At 47.8% G+C, this 5,224-nt stretch overlaps 1 pseudogene; it reads right to left on the bottom strand.

Moving 5' to 3' along the window:
• Window positions 1–259: 259 nt before the first annotated feature.
• Window positions 260–3,751, bottom strand: LOC147689070 (uncharacterized; annotated as a pseudogene).
• Between the last annotated feature and the right edge of the window lie 1,473 nt (window positions 3,752–5,224).

The following is a 5,224-nucleotide window of genomic DNA, read 5'->3' on the forward strand; positions in this document are numbered from 1 at the left end:
TTGAACAGGTTACTTAACATATTACAAAACGCTTCAAAGGTGGCCAGCGTTGGTGCATGGGCCTCCAGTCAGTGATCTTTGAAAGTATTATGCAATATTTTACCCAATCCTGTTCAAATCTGGCCATTCTGAATATGTGTGCATTCAGCCAGCCATCTAAATTACAAATAATCCATTGGTATAAACATTATCTTTCACGGCCGTGACCTTTTCGTTTTGCAAGCACTTTGTGCTCTGCTATACTGCATCGGATCCAACATTAAAACAATGGAATGTTTCCGTAGTTTCCACCGTCCCCACCATAGCCGTTGTACCCATCTCCGCCACCGTACCCACGGCTTCCACCTCTACCACCGAAGCCTCCAGGGCCCCTACTGCTGAAGTTTCCTCCTCCACAACCACCGAAGTTGCCGCCGCCGCCGCCACCACCACCATTGCCGAAGCTGCTTTCTCGGCCACCACAAAAACTGCTTGAACCACCACGACCTCTTTGAGAACCAGCCGTCTGCATTTCTTGTTTGGAAAGTGCCTTCTTAACTTCACAGTTATGCCCATTAATTGTATGGTATTTCTGAACAACAATTTTGTCGACTGTATCGTGGTCATCGAATGTTACAAATGCGAAGCCTCTTTCTTTCCGCTCTGGCGATCTTCCATTACTTCAATTGTTTCGATCTTTCCGCACTCTTCGAAGAAGTCTCTTAAATGATATTCTTCTGTATCTTCTTTAATCCCCCGAACAAAGATTTTTTTGACTGTCAAGTGTGCACCAGGCCTTGCAGAGTCTTCGCGTGACACTGCTCGCTTTGGTTCTACGATACGTCCATCAACCTTGTGTGGCTGAGCTGCCATTGCAGCATCCACTTCTTCCACGCAGGAGTAAGTCACAAATCCAAACCCTCTGGAACGTTTTGTTTGTGGGTCCCTCATTACCACGCAATCAGTGAGTTTCCCCCATTGTTCGAAATGTTCCTTTAAGCTGTCGTCTGTTGTTTCGAAGCTTAAGCCTCCGATGAAGAGCCAAGGTGGTGGAGGATATGGTGGTGGTGGTAGCGGAGGCTACGATGACTACAACGAAGGAGGACACATTGGTGGCGGTGGAGGCGGTGGCTATGGGGGCAGTGGTGGCTACAACGATTTCGGAAATTATGGTGGCCAACAGCAATCCAACTATGGGCCGATGAAGGGTGGAAGCGGATTTGGAGGTGGCCGAAGTTCTGGCAGCAGTCCCTATGGTGGTGGTGGTGGGGGAGGTGGTGGCTACGGAGCAGGTGGTGGAACTGGGGGTGGAAGCAGCGGATATGTTGGCAGAAGGTTTTAACAAGATGCCATAAGGCTACAGTTCTTAGCAGGAGAGCAAGGAGTTGTCAGGAAAGCTGCAGGTTACTTTGAGACAGTCGTCCATGTGCATTAGGAGGAACTGTAATCTACCACAGGAGGAGCGATGATCCTGGGCAGAAAAGTTACTGCAGCTTAAACAGGAGAACCTTCTTGTTCAGGACTCATAGCCACAGTTCGCTAAAACAAAAGTGCAGCTGTTGAATACAATGTAGTGTTGATTTAGATGTACATTCCTGAGGTCTTATTTTTTTTTATCTGTTGTAGTTTGTCTTTTATTTTTTCATTACATCAGGTATATTGCCCTGTAAATTGTGCTAGTGATGTCAGGAATAAAAAAATTGAGGACTTTTTAACTTTAAAAAAAAAAAAAAAAAAACAATGGAATGTTTAGACGTACAGTTTGGAAAACATGAATTAGTAAAAAAAGGCAATTTTTAAAGATTAAAAGTATGCCATTATAATTGACCAGGGAGCTCGAAAATATTTCTTATTCTGTAGCGAATGCACTAAACGTTAAAAGCGCTCTAGAAAAAAAGGCAACTACGCAAATGCTTGCTTGCATTCAATAATTTAACTCACACTCACCAAAGCTTTTATATTTTAAGGATATCTGTGGCATTCGTTCCACCGAGCTGTCTTAAAAAGTAAGCAAAACAGAATTATTAGTCGCCAGCTACTTAAGTTCAAACCATCCATACATTTCCATAGCAACCTGCCCTTGTATGGCTTCCAGCCCAGCATTTGTTGTGATCTATAAAGGGAACGTGCATGCGCCCAATCTGTATTCTTCTCTGTAGGTGTATAGCTTCATACATTTGTATGTGTTTCTCTGGTATGAGTCATTTGCAATCTGTATATTGACCCTCCCCCCTGTACTGCAGGCTTATTTACATTATGTTTCCTCATTCATTAGAGTATGAAACCTGTTAACACAAGCTGACGCTTACATGTAGCACTTAAGTGAAAGCATCGAGGCTTGACGATGTGCACGTGCAAACTACACACTGGCATTCCAGAAATGGAACAGTAATATAAATCTGCAATTTACGTAGCAGACTTTTAAGTTTGAAAGTTAAATAAAAACTACACATTGCCGTACAAAAACATCGTGTGTGATTGTGCCGCACGTTTCGAGATGAAACCGGCAATTTAAATAAAATGTGATCTTCCCATGAGCACATGTGTGTCAGATAGGTTTCAAGCAGTGTGTTCATTTAAAATAAGCATTTTTGTATTTCTTGTTAATGAAACGCACAAAAGGTGATGGGAGGAATGCTTGCAATGTGTCTAACCACTGCAATCGTTCGGGGTGATATTCAGTTGTTTTGCTCACAATGCCACCTGAGTTTGGACCGAGTCATATGCAAATCTGTGTTTTGTTTTGTTAATCACTTTAGTTTCGTTTTCATGTGCAGAGAATTGTTGTGTCGCTGGGGCCAGTGACAGCTAGGGGCCAAGGCTAATGTGGGCCTACTCTCAGGGGGCACCTGGGGAATTTAACCAAGGCCTTCACTTGGCCTATCATTAATAAAGGCACGGACACTGGATCATGTTCATGGCTCTGCGCACCGTCGCCAAGTGGCCGACGTACGTGCGGGGCCCCTCTTTATTCAAACGTGGTCACGTGTCACTTACGCTGCACGCCTGTTACGTCACAGGCGTGCATAAGCTGGAACACAACATTCCTCCTAAAATATAAAAAGAACAAACAAGCATGCATTGAAAAACCATCAGTGCAGTCTCTGAATGGACTATACTGTTCTTTGGGGTAATGCGGCAATGTTCAGGTTCACGTTTAGCATATAAGATAAGTCACTATAAACGTATATCTAAACATATTGGAACAGTCTTACATGAGATAGTCCCGAAGGCGGCAGGAAGGTGCTGGGTTGCTCCTCAGCTTATAGGTGGAAGGCCCACGAGTTTTGGGGACATCACCCCCGGCCGGGGGAGCTGGGCTGCGGCTGGCAGGATCACAATCTGGACCCTCTGGTTCCACACTGGAGCTCTCAGCGTCATCTGGGCCTTCGCTTGCCACGGCGGGAGAGGTGGTTCTCAGAGGATCATTGCGAGATTCCTGGATGTTCTCAGCCACTGGACTCGCAGTCACTCGAGACGCCGGACACTCCCGGCTTGTGGCTGTCTCCGCCTCCGGATGAAATGGCTTAAAGTGGGATACATTCCGGGTCACTACTTCGCGACCTCGGGTGGCAATGATGCGAGTGCCCTTCACGCTGATGACTTTCCAAGGTCTCTTTTCATATGTTAATCTGAATTTTCCACTGGTTACTCTGTTCTTCAACAGTACAAGATCACCTTGTTCGATTCGAGTATGAACAGCTCTCCTCCTCCGGCTGGCCTGGGCATATGACTTTTGTCGCTTCGCCTCGATCCTGCTTTCATTGGTCATCACGGGTGTCCACTGGGGATGATGGGGAATGGAGTCCGCCACCATCCGTCCCATGAGAACATGTGCCGGAGCTACCCCCGTGGTGGTGTGGGGTGTTTGTCGCTAGCTTCGCAGGAATGTGAATATCACCATTTCCAGCGATTGTCCTTTGCCATGCGCGATTCGGATGACCTTGTTGAGAGTCCGCATGAAACGCTCAGCTTCGCCATTGGCTTGTGGCCAACGAGGCGTGATGCGGGGTTGCCGGGTTCCTAGGGCATGCAAATAGTTGGCTAGTTCCTGGCCTTGAAAGGGAGGGCCATTGTCCGTTCTGAGTTCTCGCATTACACCATGAGTCGCTATGAGTTTCTCCAATTTGGGTATTACTTCGGTGGCACTGGTGGTGGTTATTATTTCTACCTCAGGATATTTGGAGTGATCATCTATTACAACCATGGTGTGTCGCCCATCGGGAAGACTTCCGAAGTCCATGCTGACACATTCCCAAGGTTGTTGAGGTCGAGGCTCGACTATGACTGGTGCTTCCCGCGGGGCATCCCCCGTGACTTGGCAGGCTGCGCAGGATCTTACGGTAGCTTCCACTAGATCATCCATGAGCGGAAACCACACTTTGGTCCTCAACCTTGCTTTGGTTTTCACCATTCCTTGGTGGCCGACATGGGCCAGTTGCGCCACCTGATCAGTCAGGGCAGAGGGTATCACCAGCCGGTGACCCCTTAGCAGGCATCCTGTATTGTCTTCATTCAGTTCTCCTCTCACATGGTGTAGGCTTTCCATAATGCGTTGGGCGTTTGGTGTTAGTATTTTCCATTCCTCCTTGGCCCGACGCCAATTCCCGCTTTGAAGGGCTCTCCCGCTCTCTGTAGACAGTCATCCTTCAGAGTAGCCTCCGCGATGTTGCTGATGGATAGGGCAGCGGACACGATTGCGCAGTGACACACCTGACGTAGGCTTCCGTATCCTCGGCCTCCTCCATTTCCGCCGGGGTGGCTGCTCTTGACTGTCGTGAGAAGTAATCCGCCGGATTTCGTGACCCCGGTTGGTATTCTATCTGGCAGTTGTAGTCTTGAAGCTGTAGCATCCATTTTTCAATGCAAGGTGGGGGCTTCGTTGAGGTCCTCGAGAAAAGGGCAATCAGAGGTTTGTGATCCGTGACTACTGTGAATGGCTTCCCGTACAGATATAGATGGAAATGTCTGCACCCCCAGTGTATGGCTATTGCTTCCTTTTCAATCTGGGAGTACCGTTGTTCAGTGTCAGTGAGTGAACGGCTAGCAAATGCGACTGGAGCCCAGTCCATCTCGTCTCGCTGTTTTTGCATGAGCACCGCCCCTAATCCTGCTGGACCAGCGTCCACCGCCACTAGGGTCTGCTTCCGGGGGTCAAAGAATGCCAAGGTGGTGGTATCTGAGAGAGCTGCTTTAATGTCCTTGAAAGCCTTTTCTTGCTCCGGTCCCCATGTCCAGGGCATGG

This window comes from Lissotriton vulgaris, chromosome 10, assembly GCF_964263255.1.
Source record: "Lissotriton vulgaris chromosome 10, aLisVul1.2, whole genome shotgun sequence".
NCBI classification, from domain to species: domain Eukaryota; kingdom Metazoa; phylum Chordata; class Amphibia; order Caudata; family Salamandridae; genus Lissotriton; species Lissotriton vulgaris.